The sequence below is a fragment of the Zeus faber genome (assembly GCF_960531495.2).
Source record: "Zeus faber genome assembly, contig: SCAFFOLD_33, whole genome shotgun sequence".
In the NCBI taxonomy this organism is placed as follows: domain Eukaryota; kingdom Metazoa; phylum Chordata; class Actinopteri; order Zeiformes; family Zeidae; genus Zeus; species Zeus faber.
The window spans coordinates 180,836-196,931 of NW_028293078.1; positions in this window are offsets into that span (position 1 = coordinate 180,836).

Genomic DNA, 16,096 nt, shown 5'->3' on the forward strand with positions numbered 1-16,096 from the left:
TTGGGCGCCTCCATTCCTGGCTGGCGGTGATCCCCTCTTCCTCTGAGCCACTGCCAGGGCCTCTGGCCCAGAAGGATCTGCAAGTGGAGTCGCAACTGGGTAGGCCACCGCTGGAACAGCCGCCGCAGTTAGGGACACCGCCAGATGCGACGCCACAGGGGGAGATGCCGCAGGTGGAGCCACCACAGGGACAGCCGCCCCAGGAGCCGCTGCCACAGTTGGAGCTGCCGTCAGATTAGCTGCAGCAGGGAGTCCCGCCCCAGGAGGAGCTGACGGTGTGGGAGCAAATGCTGAAGGGGCCACCGTAGGAGGAGCCAAGACCACCACATGTGTCCTGCATGTTTTTATAATATTGGAGTTTGTTTATTACAATGTAACCTGTATTATGGATGAATATCCTGTACTCTACACTAGATATTTTTAGCAAGACATATTACTTTGATTTGCTATTGTTTTCTTTGAGTTGTCTGTAATAGGATGAAGTGAATACATTGGGACCTCAGGTATTTTCTTTTTTTACGGTTTTTGAGGGACATTGGTTCTAGGCAGGGAAAGGTCCACTGGAAGGTCTGATGGGTCCGACCAGCCTGACTTTGGACAAATGTTTTGATTTATTTCTGAGGTTCTAAATGTATGCACTAATATGTAACATCCTATACAGTTTTATAAACCCTTCGTCTTTTTCTGTTAATTGATTTGGAGTACCATAGGTGGTTGCCTGGGGCAGAGGGACTGTGAGAGAATTTTCCTGTCTTGTTTGTTTGCTGGATGTTCTCAGAAAGGAAGCTGCCAGATGGGATTTTCGCTCTCACACTCCACAAATTTACTGTATTGCTACGACTAAGCATGGTAAGAAGGGTATATTTTAATCGATTCTTTGTTTGTTATTAAGTGATTTTTATTAAGCCAATTAACATCATAAGTTCATTTACTCTTCTCTCTGTCGAGACTTTGTATAGTCTCGAAGGGGGGAATATGAGGTGTCTGAATGAGGGCCCTGGGTTCTCGAGAATCAGAGCCCATTGTATAGTGATTGTATCGTATAATTACTAACTTATGTTACTTTTAATTAATTGCTTCCAGGTCATACGGAGAGCGACAATAACAACGTGTCTATTTAGAGGCCCGTATGAGAACGAATGTAGGGAGGCCTCCAGCCTGGCCAGAGGAGGAAATGTGTAGATTTACGTCGGACAAGTGCTGAACTGTGACCTATGTATTGTGACCAGATGGGCTACGTGATCTCCGTACTAGTATATAGGACAAGTCTTTTACTTCAGTCAACAGAGAAAACTTCCGGCTTTGTTCTCTCCTGGACGTTCTATGCCAAGTCCGGTTTGATGCTGATTCGTGTAATAAAATTATTATTTTAATCAAGTCAGCGTTAGTGGAGATTCCTTCTTCATCAACACATCAAAATCATCCAGAAACTACACTATCTATCTATCTATCAAACTATCTATCTATGTATCTGTCTGTCTGTCTGTCTGTCTGTCTGTCTAGGGGCAACTCAACCTACCTCTAGGGATCAGTGCTTTCCTGTAGTTGCACCACACAGATGCCTCTGTGACACAGGGTGGCAACAGCTTTCCAGCTACATTTTTCTGATTCGGATGGCATCCCGGCAATACTATAGCATGGTCCTCAGCATAGTTTGTGATGAAGGCGACCACTTTTTGGCATTTTCTTGTTGTCTGAAGTCACTTCACTGCGTATCCCATTGCAGAATAGCTGTCCCATGATAAACATGTCTGTTTCCTGCTTTGGTAAGGCTGCTATCATGTAGCTTGATCCATAGAAAAAATCAGTATCCAATTTCTTTGTACATGATTACTGGTCAAGCCTGCCATTTTCTTTTCACCCCTGGCTGCATTTGCAGGTAAACTTGAGAATCTTGTCCATTGCTACTTGGTCATAATCTGCATTACCGACCTCAACCGACTTCATCACGTCATTAACTTCTTCCGTTGTAACAACAACAACGGGCGTCCCCTCTGGGGGTTCTTGAAAATATTCAGTTTCATCATAACATTCAGGTTGAAATCTTTTGTTCTCCGAGTCCAGGATAATATCAGATGCAGCAGTGCATTTTTTTTTTTCCGTGTTGCTGTCGGAGAACTGACTATCATGGTGGAAGATGTAGACCAGAATGAGCTGCTTACACTGACTTGGATCTATCGCAATGGTCAGTTTAAGGTCCGAGATATGATTTAGAGCTTCCATAACAGCACCGAGATTAAAGTTTTCACAGACAAGTGAAACTGAGGAATCTTCGTGCTGCGCTTTAACCATCTGTTTACGGAAGTGATGTCAGCTCTTTTGTTCTTTGTGGGTTATACCCCTGCACAACAATGGATCCAGGTGTGTGTTAAAGTAGTAAGATTAAAAAGTTTAACTCTATAAAAAACGGTTTCACAATGTGTCTTCACATCACATGGAATATGGAGGAATGATCTTCACCTCGACGGTTGATTTAAAGGGAACAATTGATCAGTGTTGTTCAGCACTGTTCAGCAGCTCTGTGAACTGTGTTTCCCCATGAACAGTTTAACATGTATGTACACTTTATAAGTCAAACTCAGTTTTGAAAATACGTTGAGAGATGAAAAAAAACACACAAAGGAACAATCTAATTTTCCTGCTAGAAAGGTTTTTTCAACTTATTTGGCTGCTCATGGTGATTTTAGAAATGCACAAGATTGCGGGATTGCTGTGGTGGGTCACATTTTTTGTCTTGCAGTTGACTCTCAATATGTGAGATTGGTTGGTGAGATGCGATTTAGGCTCAACTTGGGATGCCATTGCCAGCAAGGACGAAATGTGTGACACGGTGTGTCATGGCTGGTCCCCTCTTTGTGTCTTTGGGGGTTTTTTCTACCAAATAAACAATTTAATTTGTTTGTGGTACTAAGGAACTTGAGCCAGATTTACACTGAATCAGCCAAAAACTCAAGAAGTCCAATTCATTTCCTTGGAGAGTCGAAAACCGCATGCAGAAAGCCCTGACACTCTCGGGTCTGGAATTCCTTGAAATTTGACAACCCTTGTGAAAGTTTTGGTTCCGATGCTGCTGCGCCTCAAGCCCAGCGGTGTGCCTTACAAGCTCATTAGGCTTCGATTCAGAGAGCGAGCGTGTGAATCTTTGACTCTCAAACTGAAAATAACTACTGAAGATTAAATTAATGTGGGCAAAAGGTCAAGTCATTTGGCATAATTCATATTGGATGTGACTGATTCACACTTGGCGGTATTCCTGTGAAAATTCCATTCACAACTCAAAGCCAAACCGACTCTTCTGACTCTCATTGGTCGTTCACATCCTCCCTCACTCACTATGCCTTACACAAACTGAATCAAATTAATGAAGTCAAAGAATTGAACAAATAATTTTACCGAGTCACTCTTCAACGAACTAATCCCACAAAAGAGTCAAACTTTTAATCACTAATTTGTACCTGGTGGAAAAGCGGCGCTTTTTCTTTCTTTGACCATTAGACATCTGCAGTGGTTTCTTGTGTCTATCTCTCCAGAGACCTTGTACACACTCACACACACTCTCCTCTTGACCCCACAAATCGATCAGCCGCTGGTAGTTTGTCCTGGACAAGCTCAAATTTCCTCTCTTATTACGGAGGATTGATGTTAGCAGTGGAGTTAAAAGAGTGCACGCACACACACACACACACACACACACACACACACACACACACACACACACACACACACACACACACACACACACACACACACACACACACACACATAAACACAAATACATTCACACTCACACATAAACACAAATACATTCACACTCAGCATATGCCCAAAACACACACCAAAAATGAATATGTATCTCACAGCCATACTTAACACACCACTCAGGTGCTCACATTCTCATAGACATGCAGATGTACAATGCCCCCCACCCCCCGACACACACACATACAGACACACAAGTTGATACACACACATACACACACTGAATAAACTCAACAACGTAACACACACGTAATTTACAAAACACACACCTACACGAAGATGACCAGGACATAACCAGCTCACCTTGACCTCAACTCAAGTAGACAGCCAGAGCTCTGGCCAATCATGATGGCCTGGTAATTGGTTGGATGTGCATGAAGGGGGTGTGCCCTCAATTAACAGCTAGGCCACTTGTTACACGAACACACACACAAGAACCCCAATGTTCAAAAAGCCTTTTGCAAGGGTGGATAATGAAGAGGGTTCATCCACCATGGAACACCGTTAACCACTGGAGAGGTTAAGGGAGATAGATGGAGAGAGAGATTGGGGTAAGGTGGAGGTGGGGTTGCTTCTCGCCAGAGGTATGTAATTAATTATGAACTCTCACCTGCCCCAGCCAAGAGTGGATGTAACTGGTCAAAACTGTTCCTCAGCTTTCTTGTAAGTTATATCCAAGGAAATTCTACTCATACATCGTACTCTGTTTTTCATGATGTGGTGCAATTAACTTCACCACTTTACATCTTTTCACTAACATCTGGCTGCTAGAGAGAACTCTAAGGACCTGTTTGAAGACATTCCAACAATATTTTATGCCAACCTATCCAACAAAAACTTTGACAGTAGTCAGCCAACATGATAACAATGGTTTATCTCCAGATTGTTGTCTGGACAACAAATCCAAAGCCTCCACCTGCTCCCTGGACCCTATGCCAACGGCATTGGCATAGGGTCCAGGGAGCTCTGCCCCTCCATCACAGACATAATCAACTCCTTCCTAGCATCTGGTACAGTTCCCCCCAGTCTCAAAATTGCCTCCATCACTCCCATCCTGAAGAAGCCTGGTCTGGACCCTGACGATCTTAACAACTACCGGCAGATCTTCAACCTTCCATTCCTCAGTAAGGGCCTGGAAAGAGCAGTGGCTGCCCAGCTCCATCAACATCTGTCCAACCATGAGCTCTACGAACCCCTGCAGTCAGCCTACAGAACACACCACAGCACAGAGACCGCCCTAATCAAGATTACCCACAACCTCCTCCTCGCTGCAGGCACCAGAAACATCAGTATCCTCATCTTCCTCGACCTTTCCGCTGCTTTTGACATGCTTTCCCACACAATCCTCCTCAAACGCCTATCCGACCTCCTTGGCATCACTGGAACAGCTCTGTCATGGTTTCACTCATATCTATCAAATAGAACTCAGTTTGTCAAGATCAAGGCTTCTCCTCCCCCCATTCCCCAGTTAACCATGGCCTCCCTCAAGGCTCTGTGCTCGGTCCAACATTCTTCACCATCTATCTGCTCCCCCTCAACTCCCACTGCTACGCTGACGATACACAGCTTTATCTCAGAACCTCACCATCCAATCTGCTCCCCCCACAGTCTCTGGTCAACTGCCTTCATGCCATAAAAACCTGGATGACAACAAACCTACTCCAACTCAACAGCAAAAAGTCAGAGCTCATGGTTGTGGCCCCAAAGCCGCTGCTCCGGAAGGTTGGAGATCTCCTTCTCCTCGTCGGCGGCTGTTCCATCAAAACATCTCCCGAGGTCTGCAACCTGGGTGTTATCCTGGACTCTACCCTCTCCTTTCAGTCACATATCAAATCCATCACCAACTCCGCCTTCTATCACCTCAAAAACATCTCAGTCTCTCCCTCTCAGACCCCGTGGCTGAAATCCTCATCCACGCTTTCATCACCTCCGGGTTGGACTACTGTATTGGAGTCCTGTCCGGGTTTTCCAAAAAAGCCCTGGAAAGGCTCCAGTATGTGCAGAACTCAGCTGCCAGGGTTGACACCCACACCAAGCCCTGGCAGCACATCACCTCCACCCTCATTCACCTTCACTGGCTCCCAGTCAAGTTCCGCATCTCCTACAAACTTCTCCTCCTCAGATGCCAATCCCTTCATGCACTCGGCCCCCAATACCTGTCCGACCTCCTCTACCAACACAATCCATCCCGGAACTTGCGTTCCTCAAACATGGGTCTGCTGTCCATCCCCCGTACCAGATTAAAAAATTCCGGGGACAGAGCTTTCAGTGTGGCAGCACCCACCCTATGGAACTCTGTCCCTCCCGTAATCCCTAACGCCCCAACCCTGCACACTTTCAAAACAACCCTCAAGACCCACCTTTTCACCATGGCCTTTCCCCATTAGTTAGTTGGTTTAGATATTCCTTTGTTTTGTTTTGGTTCCTCTATCCCTTAATCTGCCACCCCCTTGCCCCTCTCCTGTAAAGCCATCTTGGGTTCTTTAAAAGGTGCTCTACAAATTTAAGTGAAGTTATTATTTTAGATGATCTTATCAGAATGCAGAAAAAGGTGTGTATGAATACAGTATGTCGATGAAAAGAGGGGCAAAGGATGAGGACGGCCTGTGGAGGGCCCAGGATGGACAGTTTGTGGCTCCTACAGTATTACGAGGAATTCTCATTACTGAGGCACATGGTTTTGACCATTGTGCAAGGGGGGAAGTGGTAAGGAGAAATAAAAAGCAAGGATTTTGGTCTCCATATGATGATATTGGTCTCACGTCTACAATGAATGGTAGACGTGCGTCTGGCTGAATGTGAAGTATGTGCCCAAAATAACATGCAAAAAGGCATCACTACCCCTTAAGACATATTCCAACACCAGAAGTACCTGGATTATGTGGATATGATAAAAAAGGTATGGTAATGGTCAAAGGTATATGCTAGTGATAGCAGACTGATTCATTAGATGGGTGGAAGCTGTTCCATCAGCAGAGTTGGGAGCAGGGACAGTAATAAAGTTCATGACTACCTAGATTTGGTTTTCCAACAGAGATCAGCTCAGATAATGGATAATCATTCTTACAGAAGGCAGTGAAACAAGTGATGCAGCACCTGAGAATAAGCAAAGGCATGTCACATGAATGCATGTCCCAAAGGAAAGGCCTCTGAAAAGCCAGAGGGGTGAGGGGCTCACTTTGAGTGACCTGTGACCTCCCTCAGAGGTAGAGAGGGCTCCGATGTAATTATCTCCATATGGTGGAAAACTTTGAAAAATTGGAAGAAAAGGAGGAGTTAATGCATCGAAAAGAATATATCACTTTGTGAAGTTAAGAGTTTTCATCGTACTCTGCAGACCTCACTCAGACTGGTTCTCTCTTCATGAAAAGTATTATCCGTGTATCCAACTTACCTCAAGTGCTGCCTATTTGTTTAAAGAACCTAAGACTGGGGTTTTCTCCACGATAGGCCATATGCCATATCCTGTTAGGGACAAATGTAACACCAATTAACATGCTGTTATTGTAGGTTACAATGAACCCTGATTTAGCCAAAGCCATGTTTGGCAGCATTTGGATCTGAACCGAGGCATCCGTAGAGACATGAGCCGAAATACAGTGCCTCATGCCTCAATGTGAAGCTGGTGATTCACCTGCATGGTGCTTCTAATGACAGAGGAGACAGGTCATTATTGAGTTGCTGTTTTTCATCATTGTTGATGTAATTTGATCATTTGAGTATGAAGTCTCCTTGGCAGAGCAAAGGTTTGGTCTAGGGTTACAAATTAGGTGCAATTTGTATGGGATTCAACAATTGTTGATGACATCTGAACATGTCACTTGAGAGGCTGATTTTCAAGGTTAGGAGCAGCAGTTGTATGTTCACTGACGAAGAGCTTGTTGGTCTGTGCGTGTGATTCACGCTTTGAGGTGGAGCGGTCCCAGGTTCAAATCACAGATGATCTCTAAGAGTGAATTTGTATCCTTCCAGGGCATTGTTCATTGTCCAGATGGAATGCACAGAATTTGTTCATGGCCATATACCATATCCTGATAGAGACCAATTTACTTGCTCTTATGGTAGGTTACAATGAACCTTGATTTAACCAAAGCCATGTTTGGCAGCATTCTGATCTTAACCGAGGCATCCGTAGAGACTGGAGCAAAAATACAGTGTCTAATGCCACCCTATCTACATTTAAAGACTTCATATGACAAATGTGAAGCTGGTGCTTCCCTGCATGGTTCTTCTAATAACAGAGGAGACAGACAAGGCAACAGGTCATCATTTGTTACCTGCACTGGCTGGCTTGCAAATCAGCATTGTTAAACTAGGGGTCTAGTGCTTTGTTGGGCTAGACAAATGATTCTCATTTTGGGTGTGAGAGGGCCTGGTTCAAACCCTGGATAGACCCACAAGCTTTGAGAATCTTTGATCAGAGTTCTTCTGTACAGGTTTGTAATGTTTAAACAACAACAGTCACATTTCTCTTGGGAAATACAAGGATTGCCCAAAATACTGTAGCTATAATACTTAGAAAGAGAATTAACGCTATTTTAGTACTTGGCAGAGCACAGGTCTGGTCTAGAATTACATAAATGTGGTGTTCAAACTCCACCTAAGTGGAATTTGACCACCCCATTTTTGATGACAACTTCCAGTTTGAGAGACCGATATTCTAGGTTAGAGGAAGCTCTTGTACTTTAATCTAGAAGAGCCCAGTCAAGCTTGGCAGTGGTGGGATTTGAACCCACGCCCCCGAAGAGACTGGAGCCTTAATCCAGCGCCTTAGACCACTCGGCCACACTACCACATTTTTCTGTAACCTTTGGGCGGCCGACAAATACGACGTAGGCCTCATAAAAAACTGTCCCACGGTGCACATCAAACGCAAATCCTCTTTCTGCCCGTCACAAAAACATCCATTGCGACAGGAAGCAGTTGATCGCATCACCCCCGTCTTTGAGTCCTTCCTTGACGTAGGAATTATTAGCCCATGTGATGACTCCCCTATCCAAACACCTATATTCCCAGTCAAGAAAATGCGACCTCAAGGGCAGCCCACCGAGTGGCCCTTTGTCCAAGACCTGCAGGCCGTTAATGCGGCCATCGACCCCCCCACTCCGAATGTTCCTAACCCATACACTATCATGAGTTAAATCCCTTCGGGATCCACTTGGTTTTCTGTTATTGACCTCTCCAATGCTTTTTTCTCTGTCCCAGTCCACCCAGACTCCCAGTTTTGGTTCGCCTTCCACTTCGCTGGACCTCAAACCTGGACACGCCTCTGCCAGGGCTTAACTTGCAATCCCACCCTCTTCTGTGAGGCTCTCGCCCGCAGCCTCGCCCCATTCGTCCTTTCTGAGGGAAGGGTCCTCCTGCAGTATGTGGACGACCTTCTCGAAGGCCCAGTGTGAACAGTACACCCTCACACTCCTGCGGCCCGTCATAAGGTTTCTCTAAGCAAACTTCAGTTTGTCTACCAGAAAGTGGTCTTCCTTGGTCACGTCATCACCCCTCAGGGGAAGACTTTGTCCCCCGCCAGAATCCAGGCCATCATCGACGTCCCCAGACCATATAACAAAAAGCAAATGCTCTCTTTTCCCGGCATGTGTTCTTACTGCCGCCACTTCATCCCCAATTTTTCAGCCCTCGACCGCCCTTACCCTGTCCCGCAGCCTTACGGCCTCTTCTCCACTAACACGGACCGAGGACGCCTGCACCGCATTCGAGGCCCTTAAAATGGCCCTCCCGACGTCTCCAACCTTGGCAATTCCAGATCCCCTTTGGCCTTTTGTCCAGTTCATAGATGAACGTCAGGGCAGCATGACCTCTGTCCTATTACCAAAACATGGCGACGCCCTCTGGCCTGTGGGTTTCTTCTCATGTTTATTAGATCCGGTGGCTTGTGGACTTCCTCCTTGCCTACTTGCTGTCACGGCCTGTGAACACGCGACTTTGTGGGTTTCGCGCCACTCAACCATTATGTTCCCCATTCCGTCTCCAACATCTTACAGGAACAAAAATCCTCCCATCTCTCGGCAGCACGTTGGCTCCGCTACCACACAGTGCTCCTTGGGCTTCCACATGTCACGGTGCTCGTCGCCCTGACCGAGGCGTGCAAATTAGCCAAAGGCCGTTCAGCGACAATCTACACCGACTCTCGATACGCTTTTGGCGTCGTGCTTGACTTGGAGCCCTTTGGAAACACACGGTTTTTGAAGTCAGACGGCAAGGCGTTCCTGCACCATCATAAAGTGGCGGCCCTTTTGGAGGCCATCCTCCTCCCCCTCTCCATCGCTGTTTGTAAATGCGCCGCACACACTCCCAACACAGATCCCGTCTCCCTCGGCAACGCCTGCGCGACGCAGCCGCCAAGGCCGCGCCACGCAGCCCCCTCCCTTATTCCTCCTCCCTCTACTCATCCCCCCCTTCCCCCACACCCCCCTGCCTCACTGACCTCCTCTCCCTCTCTTCCCCAGATGAACGCAGACTTTGGTCAAGCTGTGGGGCCACCCTCCGCAACGGCGTTTGGATGAGCCCCGATGACAAACCCTGCCTGCCCAGGCGCCTGTTTCCTTGTTTCGTTAAGTTGTCACATGGTTTGGACCATGTGTCAAAAGGAAGGATGTGCACGGCAGTACAAACACATAGGTTCACAAAAGACTTTTCCACATTTGCAGCCACATATTGCAACAAGTGTGTAACACAACCCTAGCAGGCCAAAGGGCCTCACACAGCACACCCAACCCCAACGCGCCTGTTCCAACATGTTATGATAGACTTCGTCGAACTTACACCGTGCAGAAACAAAAAATACTGTCTGGTCATGGTTGACATGTTTTCCAAATAGGTGGAAGCTTTCCCCGCCAAACATGCCACGGCGTCAACAGTGGCGAAAGCCGACAATGGCAGCCATTTTTCAACAACCTCCTCACACAGTTGTCGACGCATTTCCAATTTGATTTAAAAACACATTGCAGCTACCACCCATAATCCGGGGGTGCTGTAGAATGCGAAAATGGGTCGCTGAAAAACAAACTGGCTAAATGCTGCAGCAAAACAAACCTCAACTGGGTAGACGCGCTGCCCATCGTGCTGATGTATATGAGAATGCGAGTGCGCCCGCGAAATAACCTTTCCCCTTTCAAGGTCCTTTTCGCAGCCCCTTCCAATGTGGGACTGGGACCTCCAGGCCCGCTGATGGACACCAACCTCTGCGACGACACGCTGGTAAGATATTGCATTTCCTTAACCAAGTCTCTTTCTGAAATCAGACAACAGGTAGGCTCTGCCTTGCCCTAAGCCGCCACTGGGCCCATTGCACAACATTCGACCTGGCGACTTCATGCTGATAAAGAATCACCGCCGGAAGTCCTGGAAACACCAGCGATGGCTGGGCCCATACCAGGTCTTCCTGACAACCCACACGACGATAAAAGTCCAGGAAAGGGCAACGTGGGTGCATGCCAGTCACTGCAAGACCATCAGCCTCCAATTACAGCCCGGAAACACCCAGCAAGGAGGGTCACACACAACCCCTCCCATCCCCTAAAAAACACTGTTACGAACACTGTTAGTTGCAAGGTGACGCGTGCTGGCAACCGTCCACCTTAGGTCATAGACAAACGCACCCATAGGTCATAGACAAACGACGCTGACCACCACACACCACACTACATCAAGGAAGCAGAAGCAGACGACACCATGGAGCGCCGTCCACCCTGGCACCTGTTCCGACTCCCCGGCCTCTTCAGTGTGCGCGGCCCTGGGCGGGACGACAATATATATATGTTATACGTGGGTTTCTCACCCTGGAAATGTTCCCCGTCCAGGCAATTGGGGCCCCTGTACAAACTGAGCCCAGGCTGTGTGGAATACAGATCATATCCCCTGGGGTTATACCTTACCCCATGACCAGTCTGACCTGACCAACCGACTAAAGCTCCAAAAGCTGTCTAATCTTAACGCTATGGTCATGATAACCATGTCCAGACTCCAAGTAAACAACTTCGGTTTCTTCGTCATATGCGCCTACCTTTCAGGCACCGATCCGTGCGGCTATTTTTGGTTGGTAGTTCGACCCCCGCCCGCCGCACCGTCGTCTCATCGCTATATTCGCCAGACATATATATTCCTCCCCTGACACCACCGCCTTTAAACCTGTCCATTATGTGAATCTCTGTCTTATGGAGTAGGTCCACCCGTGTCCCCAGATAACAGATAACAAAGACCTAGGAATGAACCTCTGGTGGCGCCTACTGCGCTCCTGGATTGAGTCCGCAGAAGTTTATAACTCCTGCTACGCCTGCACCCTTTTTCTCCATACAGTGACGGGAGCCCTCCCCGTCCGCCCCGTTCCCCTCACCTCCGATGAATGGTATTGCACCTTCCTTTCACTCACCGATCCCGTAGTGGGCCCAAATAGGTGGTGGCTCTCTAGGCCTAATCTACCTTCCCCGTGTTCCCTGTACTCTAATCAGGCTTTACGTGCCCATAGCAGCACCACCTTCCACTCCCGAGCTGGCGCGCTCCTTGAGCCGGTTGCTACCGTTCACCCCAACTTCCTTTTGGGTCTCCGTCACGCCCTCTGCGTTTCACAACATCGTACTTGTGTATATCTTGGCAACACCACAGGCTGTGCGGTTACCTATGATAACAACTGCGGCCTTCCGCCCATCCATAATGTCTCGTCCTGTCTCTTGTTCGCCAACTCTTCCCACGGCGTCAACTCCTACCATCTCTTCCGTAACGTTTCCGGGAGTGAAAATCTCACCTCTACCATGTTGTTCTGGCCAAACGATTGCGGTGCTGGCATGGGTCACGACGTCTTGTGGCTTTGCGGCCCTCTCCTACATAAGTTCCTTCCCCAGTCTTGGTTCGGCGTTTGCGCCCTCATTAAACAACGTCCCGCTGTTACCACACTGGATAGATTACTTCATACCACGCATTATTATCCCCATTATCCCGATCCCACCACCAACGGCCACAATATCGCCAGAGGAGAACTCACGTCAGGCACCGCAAAATACTTATCCGGAGTCCTCCCTTGGTGGGGTGCAGTCAATAACGGCCACAACATCGACGCTTGACATGCGTTGAGAGAACCTCACTGGACTTGTCACTGACGGCTTCTCCACTCTCACTCCCTTTATGACAGCCACGCATAATATGTTACAACAACACCAAGCCGCCCTCGACATCATCCTAGCTTTCAGTGGCGGCCTCTGTCATGTTATCGCCGATTCGTGCTGCACCTACATTCCAGATGCAGCCGGCAATATCTCCCATACGATTAGGCTGACGACGTCCCTCCCCCCTCGGAATGGGACTGGCGGTCCTGGCTCACAGACCTGTGGCTCCTTCGTGCCTGCGCCATCGTTGTGGTCGGTTTGGGCCTCCTTTTGGCTTTATCATGGTGTATTGTTGCCCACGCTCGTTCGGCCGTCACTAAACTCATTTCTTCGGCTTTCGTCCGTTACTCTGCCATTCCTCAGATGGACGCCCCCTGCCCCGACGATCCCTTTCCCCTATCCCTCCCCGACTTCGACACAGACGACGACTTCTCCACAGTTTGCTAGGGACCTCCGTCCCTCTTCCCTTTATGATGGGTTATCTTAAACCTTGGGGTGTGAGTCCCTAGATGTCCTCGGGTTTGCCGACGGAGGTTTTCTATATATCTGTCAATTATCTGCTTATTTTTTGAGTGTTAATACTTTGCTGTTTTCGCTTATTTTGAGTGCGTTCATATTTTGCTGTTTTTGAGATGATTTTCTTTCGTACTGATGTTTTAAATATAAACAAAAGGAGGGATATGTACATGCAAAATCCTCCTTTTCCGCTTCTACAATAACATGTTTGCCAAACACTATCTGAGCAGCATGCACTCTAGGCAAGGGCACGTTATTCCCGCAACAAGGAAAACCTGCGACCCACTTCTAGACTAAAACAACACACTAAAACACATAGTCGAATAGAATCCTTACAAGGACTTCAAGGTCATCACCAGACAGGGCAGTGCATCACCCCACCCCAACGGTCTCACACATCTCACCACATATATACACGCCTACTTCCTGTATCCGGCAGGACGGGTGAGCTCGACTACAGGCTGCGTCCTGTTATTCGCTCTCTCCCTCCCCTCTCATTGCAATGACTAACTCTTTTCCTCTAAAATAAATATACACGCAGCAAATAATTTGTTCACGATCCTTTATTACAGAAATTACCACGACAACAGGTTTGTAATGTTCAAACAACAACAGTAACATTTCTCTTGTAAAATACAAGGATCGCCCAATATAACTATAATTGGGTTAAAGGAAATTAAGAAGAGAGACAGGCAGAGCACAGGTTCAGTGTAGGAATTAAAATTAGGTGGAATTTGTATGAGACACAACCATGGTTGATCTTCAGAACTTGTAATTTCCAACCTTGGCAGTGGAGAAATGTGAACTCACGCCCCCGAAGAGACTAGGGCCTTAAGCCAGCGCCTTAGACCACTCGGCCACACTCCCACAATTCGTTTGTTTTGGATCACAGATGAGAGATGGGATGGGAGAGCAGCGTTCAATATATCATGCATAATTATATATCGTTCATTCCAATCTAAAAAGGCTTTAGCAAAATCTTTCTTGGCTCACAAGTACACATTTAAGGCTTCCACTGTTTGTTCGTCCAGCGGAATAATTCTTCCATTGGGTGCGAGAGGTCCCGGGTCCAAATCCGGATGAGCCCAAAGACTAAAATTGTGAAGCTTGTGAAGCTGTTAATTAAATTCCATGATACTTCTAATAACAGAGGAGACATGTCATCATTGTTAGCTACACTTGCCTCTTAACAATCGCATGAATGACATTTGAGGCTTGTTGGTCGCTGCGTGTGATTCACGCTTTGCGCTGGAACGGTCCCAGGTTCAAATCATAGATGAGCTCGGAGAGTAAATTTGTATCCTTCCTGGGCAGTGTTCATTGTCCAGAGGGAAGTCACAGAATTTGTTCATGGCCATATACCATAACCTGATAGACACAAATGTAACACCAACTTTCCTGCGTTTATGGTAGGTTACAATGAACCTTGATTTAACAAAAGCCATCTTTGGTAGCATTCTGGTCTTAACCGAGGCATCCATAGAGACTGGAGCAAAAATACAGCGCCTTATGCCACTCTACCTACATTAAAAGACCTAATATGACAAATGTGAAGCTGGTGCTTGCCTTGCATGGTTCTTCTAATAACAGAGGAGACAGACAAGGTGACAGGTCATGGTTTGTTACCTGCACTGGCTGGCTTGCTAATCAGCATTGTTAAAGTAGGGGTCTAGGGCTTTGTTGGGCTAGACATATGATTCTCATTTTGGGTGTGAGAGGGCCTGGTTCAAACCCTGGATAGACCTACAAGCTTTGAAAAACTTTGATCAGAGTTCTTCTGGACAGGTTTGTAATGTTTAAACAACAACAGTAACGTTTCTCTTGTGAAATATATGGACTTCCAATATAGCTATAATTCTTAGAATGGAAATCAACACCACTTCATAGCTGTTTGAGTATGATGTCTCCTTGGCAGAGCACCATTACAACTTAAGTGGAATTTGTATGAGACACCACCACTACTGCTGCTGCTGTTGCTCTGACCTTGAGAAACCCCTATTCTAGGTTAGAAGCAGCAGTTGTATGTAAACTCACAAACAGCATTATCAACCTTTGCAGTGGTGGGATTTGAACCCATTCCACCAAAGAAACTGGAGCCTAAATCTAGCGCCTTGGCCCACTCGTCCACACTACCACATTTTGCTAACCTTGAATGACAGATGAGGAGTTAAAAATAAGCAAGATGACAAGTCAAAATTTGTAAACTGTCACTGGAGAGCAGAGTTCAATATAACATGTATAATTATAGATCCTCCATAAAAATCTAATGAGTTGTTGCACTTAACTTGGACGTCACTCTCACCCTACTGGTTCCCTGGACTAACCGCCACATTGTACTTTAGCGTTAGATGTTTTTACATGTCACAAAGTTGAATGACTGAAGTCATTGTCAGCAACAACTATAGTCCATTGTAACCTAGCATAACTTGAATTAGACTGAGGAGTCAAGAAGAGCAATGTAGGCATACTTGAGAACCTGCAGATTATTTGAAGTGTTTAAGAAATCCATCAGCAAGGACAAATTTTAGTCTTTGGGCTCATCCGGATTTGGACCCGGGACTTCTCGCACCCAAAGCAAGAATCATTCTGCTGGACGCACGAGCCGTGGAAGCCTTAAATGTGTGCTTGTGATTTCCGACTGAGCAAAGACAGATTTTGCAAACCTAATTAGATTGGTATGAACTATATATATATATACATATATA